The sequence below is a fragment of the Microcebus murinus genome, chromosome 10 (assembly GCF_040939455.1).
Source record: "Microcebus murinus isolate Inina chromosome 10, M.murinus_Inina_mat1.0, whole genome shotgun sequence".
Taxonomy (NCBI): Eukaryota; Metazoa; Chordata; class Mammalia; order Primates; family Cheirogaleidae; genus Microcebus; species Microcebus murinus.
The window spans coordinates 31151285-31164162 of NC_134113.1; the positions used below are offsets into that span (position 1 = coordinate 31151285).

Consider the following 12878-nt stretch of genomic DNA (forward strand, 5'->3'; position numbering starts at 1 on the left):
GATTAATAACAAAACAAAATATAAGTACATTCTCATCATTACAGAGGTGAGACTTGTTATTGTCTTTGCACGACTGGTTAAGGAAAAACGAATTATTCTGTAATTTCTGAGGAATCCAAATTCTGTCTCTTATAAAGTCAGAATAAAAGGGGGCAAAAGGATGCAGATGAGAATCAAGAAAGAAAAAGGAGAAAAGTATTTACAGAAAATAGGAAGGAGCGTCCACAAGAAAAGGCTTCATTGTCACTTCTTGCTGGCCCTCTTGGCACTGGACTTTGCTTTGGGCTTCACTGATTTGGCCTTCTCGTGCTTGGATACCTTGACTGGCTTGGCTTTGACAGTCTTGGGTTTTTTGGTTTTCCTGGGCACAGCAGCTGGCTGCTTCTTGGCCTTCTTGACTGGAGTGGCTTTGGGTTTCTTTCTTGGGGCTTTGGAGGCTGCAGCCTTCTTGGGCTTGGCTGCCTTCTTTGGAGCGCCACCTCCTTGATTTTCTTCTTGGTTTTCTTGAAGGCCACTGACTTCTTGGGCTCATTGCTCTTGGCCAGCCGGAAGGACCCCGTCGCACCTACCCCTTTGGTCTGCTTGAGGACACTAGTGGTGACCAGAGGCTTGATGGACAACTTGATCTGCCAGTGGACAGATCAAGTTGATGGACAACTTGCTCACCCACCTTGTAGTGGCTCTTGAGATACTTCTGGATGGACTGGAGAGAGGACCCAGCACAGTTCTTCTCCGCATGGATGGCAGCCACAATCATGTCCGAATATTTGGGGTGGTCTGTGGACTTCTTGGAGGCCTTGGCCCTCTTAGGCTTGGCCACAGGAGTGGACATGGAGTTCTTGGTCATGGTGGCCTGTCTGGTCTAGCTGTTGAAAATGCTTTACAAAAGGCCAGCTCTTGTTGGAGGCTAAGCGAAGCCTGCCTGGGGACCTGCTTTTGGGCCACTGACTACCTAGCCAGTTCGGAGTCCAGCTCCTTTGATGTGGGTGAGGAGGAATCGCTGTTTCTCATCTGGGCTCTGGTGGTGGGAGGGCTCACTGGACTGGCTCTGTGTGGCCTAGCCCCGCTGGGTATGTCGCTGGGTCTCAGTGCCTGGCTCTGCCTCGCTTCTGCTTCTGCCTCCACCTCCTATGCCTGCTTTTCCCCAGCTCCGAATCTCCACATCAGTATTAATTGAGCACATAGTGAATGTTTTCTAAGTGCTTTAAATGGATTAGCTCAGGTAGTTATCATGGAAACCATACAGAGTCTTATCTCAACCCTACATGCACATTTGCATCATGAAAACATTCTTAATAAATAAGAAGAGCGACAATCTCAGGATGACAGTCTAGGTGGTATGGTGGCATGAGATATTTTTTAAGTTTTCAAGATGCTTCCGTTGTGCAGCCCAGGTTAAAAAACACATTAGAAGGAGATACTATTGTGCCATTTTAAGAGGCTACTACAGTCCTTGGCTTCTGGCTTCCTCCCATCTTCAAACCTACCAATGGCTGGTCACATTGTGTCACTTTCACAATACTCCCTGTTTTAAGATCAGTGGTTGACAATCATAAATCCATCTATAACTTTAATTCTTCCTTGTAGTGTGCCATGTCACAGGTTGTTGTGGTTGGAATATAGATATTTTGGGGGCATGCTATGGTTTGAAGGTGTTCCCCAAAATCCATGTGTTGGAAACTTAATCTTCAAATTCACATGTTGATTTTGTAGCAATAGCACTGCTATACACCAATAGTGAACAAGCTAAGAATCAAATCAAGACCTCAGTCCCATTTAAAACAGCTACCAAGAAAAAAAAAAAATCAATCAATCAAACAAACAAACAAAAAAACCCACATAGGAGTATACTTAGCCAAGGAGGTGAAAGATCTGTACAAGAAAATCTACAAAACACCAATGAGAGAAATAGTACATGACACAAATAAATAGAAAAACATTCCATGCTCATTGATCAGAAGAATTAATATAGTGAAAATATCCATACTGTCCAAAGCAATCTATAGATTCAATGTAATTCCTATTAAAATATCAATGTCATTCTTCACAAAATTAGAAAAACAATCCTCAAATCATATATAACCAAAAAAGAGCCAAAGCAATCCTAAACTGGAGGCATCACATTATCCAATTTCTAGTTATACTACAAGGTTATAATATCCAAAACAGCATAGTACTGGTATGAAAGCAGACACATAGACCAATGTAACAGAAAATAAATCCCCCAAATAAAGTTGAGTGTCTATAAACAACTGATTTTCAACAAACCAGACTAAAACATACACTGGGGGAAAGGACATAGTATTCAATAAATGCTTGGAAAACTAGATAGCAGTAACTGGATCATTATCTCTTACCATACAAAAAAAAAAAACAAAAAAAACAAAAGTAACTCAAGATGGATAAACAACTTAACTATAAGATCTGAAAAAATAAAACATTGTGGAAGAAAATGTCGGAAAAACTCTACTGGACTTTGATCTAGTGAAAGAATTAATGACAAGACCCCTAAATCAAATGCAACAACAACAAAAAAATCAATGAATGAGACTTAAACTAAAAGCCTTCTTCACAGTAAAAGAAATAATCAACAGAGCAAAAAGATAACCTACAGAATGGGAAGAAGTATACAAACTATACATCCTATGAAGTATACAAACTATACATCCTACGAAGCACTAATATCCAGAATCTACAAGGAAGTCAAATAGATCACCAAGAGAAAAAACAAACACATTAAATGGACAAGTGACATGAACAGATATTTCTCAAAAGAAGATAGACAAATACCCAACAAACATATGAAAAAATGTTGACATCACTAATCATCAGAAAAATGCAAGTTAAAACTACAAGTTAAAAAATGAGATACCACCTTAGCCCTGTCAGAATGACCATTATTAAAAAGTCTAAAAACAATAGATGTGGGCATGGATGGGTGCAGTAAAAACAGAATGCTTATACACTGCTGGTATGAATGTAAATTAGTACAACCTCTATGAAGAACAGTATGAAAATTTCTCAAAGAACTAAAAGTAGATCTACCATTTGATCCAGAAATCCCACTACTGGGGATCTACCCAAGGAAAAAGAAGTCATTTTATAAAAAAGACACCTGCATAATTTATCACAGCATAATTCACAATTGCAAAGATGTGAAACCAACCTAAGTGCCCATTGACTGATAAGTGGATAAAGAAAATGTGGCATAAATATACCATGAAATATTACACAAATATACAAAAGAAAGAAATAATGTCTTTTGTAGCACCCTGGGTGGAATTGGAAACCATTATCCTAAGTGAGTCAATCAAAATCTCAGGAACAGAAAACCAAATACCACATGTTCTCATTTATAAGTAAGAGCTATTTATGGGTATTGCAAGATTATACAGAGTGTCATAATTGATATTGGAGAATCAGAAGGGAAAAGGTGGGAGCAGATAAGGAGTAAAATACTCCCTACTGGGTGCAATAAACACTATTCAGGAGATAGGTACACTAAAACCCAGACATCACCACTATACAGTTAATCTGTGCAACTAAAAACTACTTGTTTTAAAAACCCCTAAATCTATCAAAAGAATAAATAAAAATAAAAATGACAAAAAAGGCCAACAACAACAAAAATTCATATATTGATGATACTTGGAGGTGGGGACTTTGGAAGGTAATTAGGGTTAGAGGAGGTCATAAAAGTGAGGCTCCCATGATGAGATTAGTGCAGTAAGAAGAGAAAGAGAGACCTAAGCTGGCATACTCCCTCTCTCTTGTCATATGATGCCTTCTGCCATGTTATGATGCAGCAAGAAGACCCTCACCAATGCATGCCCTAGTTCTTGGACATTCCAGCTTCCAGAACTTTAAGAAATAAATTCTTTTCTTTATAAATTACCCAGTTTTTGGTATTCTGGTCTACAGTAGAAAATGGAATAAGACAGAAACATTATTTTGTTGAATACAGTCTTCTTTGATGGTTCTTCCTTCTCTCCAGGCATTTTATTGTTGGTATACTTAGGGTTTAGTTCTCCTCTTTCCTATATTTTTTCATTCTTTTGGCTTTCTTATCATTAAAAACTTTAAATGCCACCTATACATCAAATAGTGTTAAACTTATATCTCTAGACCAAAAGTTTTTTTTTAGCTTCCATACTAGAATATTGATGTACTTGACACCTCTACTAGGTATTAGATATTTCAAACTCAATGAATCTCAGAAATAAACCTTGATGTGCACCTTCTCCAAATCTGCTTCATCCCACAACCTTCCCCATCTCATATGATGTCAATTCCATTATTCCTGTTTGCTGATGCCAAGTATTTTAGAGTCATCTGTGACTCTTAATGTTTCTCTCATACTCCATCCCCAATCCATCAAGAAATGCTTTGGTAGGATTTTCAAAATACAAGTATAACCTGCAGAACATCTTCTCAGTTAACAATTTTCTAGTAAAACAGCACCTCTTGACTTTAAGTCAAAGTTTGAGAAATGTACATGTCTCTCAGCAGAATGTTTTACATATGAATATTACATGGAGAAAAGTACATCTGTATCCCCCAAACCCAATTCGATAAAATCCTTTTTCACATTTTAACAAAATATGTTAACAAGTATTTCAACGCAACATTTTAAATTAACATTAACAAAAATGATATGTGGGAAAATCTTGAATACATTCCAAATATAATTTGTTAAATCTCAGAATCATGTGGAGACATTTAAAAGAATTTTAACAAAGGCAATGTGCTCCTCTGACTTTTCTGGTGCTAACAGGTGAAACTACTGACAAAACAAATCTTTGTCAACATCCACATGAATTTTTTGGTTGTCACAAAGCATTGTATAGCTTGACATAATCATTCTTTACTTACATACAGCTTTTATTGTGCTTTAGTTATCGTGTTTTGATAATACACTGTAGTTTTAATAATTTAAAATAATGAAAATTGCATTTTTGTGCAACAGTCTAACTTTCAGGAGTGGGTTACTTACATTAAGAAGGTGTTGCCCATATATCCAAAATCTGACCTCTTTTCAACACCTCCACCGCTTCTGCCCTGGTATGAGCTGCCAGTATTTCTCACTAGGATTATTGCAGTTCCCTTCCCGATAAGTCTTGCTACTTTTACCCCTACATTATTTATCTCTTCTCCACCCTTGACCCTGGACCTCTTCTCTTTCTTTTCCGCTTGCGAATTCTCCTTTAGCCACAGGGAATGCCTTCCCACTTCTTAAACACTCCACACACTCTCACACCTTAGGCCTTTTGGCCTTTTGTTCCCTGAACCTGAACTCTTCTTCCTCATGGTACCTTCCCGGTTAACACTTATTCCTTGATTATTTTCTGAAATCTCACCCTTGCCAAGAAGCTTACCCTGACTAGCCTACTTAAAATTGCAACCTGCCCTCTCTACTACACTACACTCCTCATCTCTCCTCACCCACTTTACTTTTTCCCCATAGTGCTTAACATTTTCTATCCTACTATATGACCTACTTATTTATGTGAGTGCTTATTGTTTGCCTCTCATCAGTAAAAGATCAGCTTCATGAGGGCAGAGATGTTTTGTTCACTGAGGAATATTAAACACCTAGAATAGTGCAGAGCACTTAAAATGGTCAAGAAATTATTGTTTAATTAATGATTGAATTAATAAATACATTTGCCCAAGATTCCACAATTTTAGTAGAGCTATGTCTGAACATAGGTTATGTGACTTCTGAGTCTATACAATTAAATTATTTCTCTCTCTTTCTCTGTATACATTATACATATATATATATACTGACACACAGATGTACATATATGCTTATATATTTTTAAATTTTTAGGTATTTAATCTTTAAAAAACTAATAGCAATGTATCACTATATATGTAGTATAAAATCTACTAAAACAAAAATAGATATAACATGAAAAATATTTTTAGGATGGAATAAGAAAATCCTTTTCTGTGGGAAACTATTTCATTTCCATAATAATCATTTTGAAGACTGTTATTAAATATATAAATGACTTAAAGCTTTAACAACAATAAATATTGATTAGGTTGCTTTAAGAATTAAACTCTGTAATCTATGTAGATATTATCAAACATTACTTTCCTCCCCTTTCCCTCTAGCCCCTAAATCCAAGTTCAACATATTGGAGTTCATAACCATCACAAATTGTATTTACTGCTTTTTATAACATAGACTGAAGATACACATAGTTCCTTGTTAGAAAGGGAGCATGACTTGAAAATTACATGGTTTAGGAGTCAATCAAAATCTCAAATTGTAATCAAAACCTCAATTTTTCAATTATTGATTCCAGTTTTCTCATCTGTAAAATTGGGTTAATATTGCAAACGTTTAGCACTGCTAACAAGATTAAAAATTAAGTGAGATTATAAACTCATCAAGTTGCATACATTAAATATGTAAGCTTTTTGTGTGTCAGTCATACCTTAGTAAAGTGCTTAAAAAAAGAAATGCAAATCAAAGCAGTATCATTTTTAACTTATGCTGGTGAAAATTAGAAACTTCAATGAAACCTAGTGATGATAAAAGTATAAGGAAAGATGTTTTCACACACTTGTTAGGGGAATACATACTTTCTGGAAGGTGAATAGATAATTTATATTAAAGTTTAACTATGGATTTAACCCTTTGATCTAATAATCAATTTCACTTCTGTGAGTTTTTCTTATATATTTACCCAAAAAATTTATGAAGAAATACTAAGATGTTCATTATAGTTTTGTTGGTAATAACAGCAACAATAAAAAGATAATAATAAGAGTATCCTTAAGTTAGAGATTTCTTACATTGGATAAGAAAGCCCCTATTTGTATAGATTGATTAATCTTCAGTTTACAGTCTCTTTTTGAAAAAATAATTAAGTGAGATTGAGTTTACTGTACCATTATGTAAACCTCAGATTTCCTATATTTGAGGGCATGGGGGATAATTTGATCATTGCTTTTTCACTCAATGCTGAGAGAATATAAACATTATTTTTACCTGAATATAGTCATAGTTATACTATGGAATAAAAATGAAAATTAACATGCATTTTTAAGGAAAAATGGTGGAGATTTTGCACTCTAAAAAGCTATTTCAATTGTATTTACTCCCCAGAACAAGTTCCACCCTCTTAATTCTGGGGGAATATTTTTGAAAAGTTAACCATAAGAAGCATTTCATGCAATTTCTGGCACTTAATAGGTGTTTAAAAATTTTTAGTCCCTCAAACTCACCCAAAATCTCCATAAAATATTGATATTGACCTTTACTCTTGACTAGTCTTCCTGTCTTATTCCCCACCACAGACAGTAGCAGCAGCAGCAGTTCTGTTCAAAAACAAAAAAACAAACAAAAAAATTGAGAATTATTGAAATATTCATAATACAGAAAAAAAAATACATTTTTGACTACTGCTTGGTGGCTCTATTTCTTTTCATTTGACGGAATATCTGTTGCTTGCTACTTCCTCCCAACCCCTGAAACTTTCTGTTCATCCTCTCAGCATTACTTTGTATTAATAGCATTATCTTTTATATTCTCCTCTTATCTCAAACTTGGCTTTTTATAGGCATGACTATATAGAGGAGTTTCTGCTTTTCTGGTTGTAGGAAAATAAACCACAGCACTTTATTTTCAACTAAAATCATCATTTATTTCCCTGCAAAAAGCCAAACTTTCTTCCAGCTTCCTTAAATAACAAACATTTTTTTAAATCTTCTCTTGCTTCTCCCATTCTTTCCCTTTAACTTTTTCCCTTTCCATTTCTTTTCTTCCTTTTTCTCTATTTTTTTTTTCTTTTCTTGTCTTTTTTTCTGGGATGATTCTATTTGAAATACATGACAACTGAGCTACTGCAAAGTGTGAGGAAGTTTCATTTCTGCGTAATTCAGTTGACTCAGTATGTGTATAGAAGTCAAATATGCGGCTTACGTCTGTAATCCTACCACTCTGGGAGGCTGAGGCAGGTGATTGCTTGAGGTCAAGAGTTTGAAATCAGCCTGAGCAAGAGCGAGACCCCGTCTCTACCATAAATAGAAAGAAATTAATTGGTCCACTAATATATAGAGAAAAAATTAGCTGGGCATGGTGGTGCATGCCTGTAGCACCAGCTACTTGGGAGGGTGAGGCAGGAAGATTGCTTGAGCCCAGGAGTTTGAGGTTGCTGTGAGCTAGGGTGACGCCACTGCACTCACTCTAGCCTGGGCAACAAAGTGAGACTCTGTCTCAAAAAAAAGAAAAGAAGAAAATAAGTCAAATATGGAAAAAAGAAATCCCATTACACATTCAAAAAGAATTCTCCTTAAAACAATTTTTAACTTCAGAATTATTTCCTTTAAGCATCTATTTGATAAACTTGAATAATGTATTTAGATTCTAAAAATAAAGCACATATATTTACTCTATTATTGATGCCAATTAGTCAACATGGAAGGAAAATATTGTTTATCTTTTAAGACTTTGGGGTATAATGTAGGTTTAGAAAAAGCCAAGTTTGAAAGGAATGGTTTTGAAAATATTTGAGTCAGCAGTAGTGATAAGTAGTTCTCACAAGCAAAACCATTAACTAGGAACTGAAAAAGAACATGTTCCACTAAAGCAGAGAGAGTTTGGGGTTCTTTAATAAGCTAAGATGGTCTTATACTCTAAATGAAAATATAGAAATTAAAGGAACACTAACCTAGGGGTTGCATTAAAAAAAATTATTGTTTCTATATAACCGAAAGTCAGGAAAATCATTTTCATCTCCCTACTCAAAATGCTTTGGAGAAAGTCCCTATAGTTAAACACGGTTACAGATTCACATTTTTTGTGTTTTTGTGGGTTTTTTAAAATTTTTTTTTAATTTTTTAATTTTTTTTTTTTTTTTTTTTTGAGTCACAGCCTTGCTCTGTCACTAGGGCTAGAATACAATGGCGTCATCATAGATCACTGCAGCTTCAAACTCCTGGGCTCAAGTGATCCTCTTGCTTCATCCTCCCAAGTAGCTGGGACTACAGGTACACACCCACCATGCCCAGCTAATTTTTCTATTTTTTTGTAGAGATGGCATCTCATTCTTGCTCAGGCTGGTCTTGAACTCCGGACCTCAGCCTTCCTGAGTGCTAGGATTACAGGTGTGAGGCACCACAACTGGTCACAGGTTCACTTTTTTAACTTATGTGTTTCAGTTTAGAATATCAAATAGACAAAGAGAGCAAATTATTTGAGATATAATAGAATTCTTAAAAAGGAAAAAATAACTTTTTAAAGCATAAACCAGTTTCTACATATTTATATTTTCAATCAACATTTGTTTAAAGAAAGAATGAATAATGAAAGTCTCTTTATTAAGGAATCAGTTATAACACAGTATTTTTTTTAAGAATCCTGTTTATAATAATAATATTAAGCTAGATTATGGTTCAAAATACACATACAGTTAGAAAGATTTCACTGTAGATTGATTATTCTAACTGCCTTTTTCAAAGTATAATGATGCCAAGTGGAAGAACAAAATGGAAAGTTTAAAAATATTTCAAGCTTGAGAACATTAAGAATCTTGGGGGAAAGCCTGTTTTATTCATGTATTCAATAGATATTCATTGAACACCTACTATGTGCCAAACACTACGTGGATAGGATACAAATTTGGAAAGATAAGAATTCCGTTTGAGGGAATTTCAATGTAGAGACTAGACATAGATAATAAGAATATTGTGAAAAATATGATGATATAGATATGCATGTGAAGTTTTAGAAAAGGAGATACTAAATCTGTCTGTATTATTTTGTTATAATTTCACACAGGTAGTAGTAGTAAGCTACCAAACTGAATTGGGTCCATTTCCCTGAGTATAAGAGAAAACTAAGCACAAAAGCATTAAGTTTTACAACAAGAAAGGTTTATTCCCAAGCAGCTGAACAAAAGAGATCGAAATCACACTCAAATCTGTCTCCTGGAGCTGGGAGTTGGGGGAGGCCCTTATAGTCAGAGAGTAGCGAGGAGTGACCTGATTGGATCTTGAAATAAGAGGATGCCAGGAGGCATAATCTGAATGGATCCTGCAGGGGGGCGGGTGACACCAGGGCTCAATCTGATTGAAGCCTGGATCCTGCCACATGACGTCTGCTATTAAGTCCCAGTTCTTCAGTCCAAGCATTTACTTTCCTCTCAGGGTTGCACACGTGGTACATCTGGGCTTGCTCAGTTTACATAACCTTCAACCTGGGGATCCATGACAACTGAAAAACAACTCACCAGTTTATTAGTCAAAGACTACAGTAGGTTAGGCTACAGTAGGTTAAAGCCTTAAAGACAAGTAGGAGTTGTCAATTGAAAAGGGAAACTCACACTCAAAAGACATAAAAAAGTAAGCGCTTCAAAATACTTGTGCCTTCAGATGAATGGCAAGAGATTCGTTAAATTGCACAAGTGGGCAGAGCCATAAATTTTTGAAAATATCTAAATATTAAAGCTGGGATTAAATTACTTTTAAATGGGGTTCTTTATTTACTAGAGAATCTAATAAGTTGAAGGCAGTGTTAAATTTCTACAAAAACACAGGCCTATAAAAACTGTTAAACTCTATTTTTTATAGTCAAAATTTTAAGTAGACAGAGTATATGGGCTATCAAACTATAAATATAGGTATTATGAACAAAAGTAAAATATAGGTAAGTATAGGTACTATATATTAGGTACTTCATATATAAATGAAGTATATGTGCTGTGGTTTATTTTAGAAAATACCTACTACAAAAGCACTGTGGTTTTGTTTAAATTATTGTTTTCTACAATAAGTATTCTTTAATTAATGACTGGGTTTGTAAATTAATTCCACTAACATGTTCTTCTCTGCTACACGTCAGGCATCATATCAGAAAATATAAAATTGCCTCCTCAGTGGTAAGATTTATTTTAAATATTATACTCGTACTTCTGGAAAATCCAAGGAGGGTTTTTATCTTTGGTAGTCTATATACTTACTTACAAAATGCTGCCCATTCCCAAAATTATTTTGCAAATTTTTTGGAGTGGGTATTGCTATAAAATTGGGCTATAAACCATGCAACTAAATTAGTTTTCATTATCTTAGATTTATCCCTGACCTAGATGCTAATGTTCAGCTTGATCATCAAAATTATTCCTCATGTTTGCCTCCAGATGATTCTGAGATGTTTTAAAAATTAAATTGGCTCTCAAGGGACAGATATTTTTCGCCATTATTGATATTTAAATACATGTGCTATAGGCACAGAGATTGCTTCTCCCCAAGGAGAAGTTACCTAAATATTTTGAGTAATAACATCTCTATTAGAATAAATAGCAGCTTCTTTAAATGAATACTCCAAAAGGAAAAACACTCATATAAATGGTTGTTTTATTGTATGCTTATGAAAATTGATCAATTATATTTCTTCAGAGTCGTAACTCTGTATGTAATCTGGAAGCATTTCAACTCAGTAATATTTCTTTCAAATAATTTACCCAAATTGCCAAATTACAGTTAGATAAAAGAAATAACTTCTAGTGTTCAACAGTACAGTAGGGTGACTATAGTTAACAATAACTTGTTGCACATTTCAAAATAGCTAAAAGAAAAATTTGGAATGCTGCCAACATAAAGAAATGATAAATATTTGAGGTGAAGGATAGCTCAATTACCCTGAGTCGATTACTATACAATGTATGCATTTGTCAAAATATCACACGTACCCCACAAATATGTATAATTATTATGTATCAATAAAACATTTTTTAAAAAGAAAAAATTATCTATTATGAGGTTGCTTTACTATAAAATGTAAAATCCTGCCATATATTAAAACTTGTACTTGATTTTTATAAGATATACTATTTATTAAATAATACAACATTAAATTTAAAGTTAACAGACCTGTTCTGTCTAGATTTTGAAGTCCTCTCATCTGATAGTCAGCATATTACTAAATGACATTAGCTAAACTATTTGGTCTTTTCTGTGACTGGTAATTTTCTGATATTAGTGAAAATTATTTTTATTAAGTTGTGCTTAATAAGTTGGTTGATATTATGTCAATTTCTTCACATTTCTACAATGATGGAATTAGAGTTTTGATGTCATTTGAAAAATCAAACAGCTCTTACAGTGTTATCACAAAGTCAATTGGATTTTATAACAAAGATCACTTCTATTGATAAAAGCCAAAATGCACAGTCTTTCTATGATAGGTTGACTCTTGATAACTATAAGTGCTTTCGTGTTAAATAAATATTAAATTCCAGACTTTACCCACTTCTGTTCTTATTCAAAGAAATACACATCTTTGAATTCTCTCAAAGCAAGTGTATCAGAGTGGATCTTGGAAAAGCCACAAATGTAATCACAGATTCTAATCAAATGTAGAATATGATAATAAACAAAGTCAATAGGAAATTTTACCACAATAATGTAAAGAAAATCTCATATATATCAGTGATATTTGCTGAAGTATGACACCTAAATGGAATATACAGTGGAAAGACCTATCTTATTTTAAAAGTATATTTTTAATAGAATAAAAGGAGGTAGCAATGTATGTCAGCAGAGTATACCATTCTATAGTAAAGAACAAAATTGAAGGTGGAAGTTGGATGTAAATGTAACTACAAAAAGAGACGCCAAAAAAGTTAAGATAGTCAATGATATTATAGCAGTGAACTTTCAACTGTCCAGAAAAAAATTAAAAATCCCATTTTATTTAAAACATTTTTTATAAATGTTCCATTTATCCTGCTGAAGATTTTACTGGTGACACAGTGGACAAAGCATCCAGAGGAATTGCTACATTGAACCTAGTTTTCATCATCAAGAAAAACTGATTTGTGACAGATGGAAAGCATATAGAAAGTGATTCTGTGATTTCTAAG

The 12878-nt window shown here is 34.3% G+C and overlaps 1 pseudogene; it reads right to left on the reverse strand.

The window, feature by feature from the left end:
- Positions 1–243: 243 nt before the first annotated feature.
- On the reverse strand, positions 244–847 carry LOC105860667 (histone H1.0-like; annotated as a pseudogene).
- Positions 848–12878: the final 12031 nt, after the last annotated feature.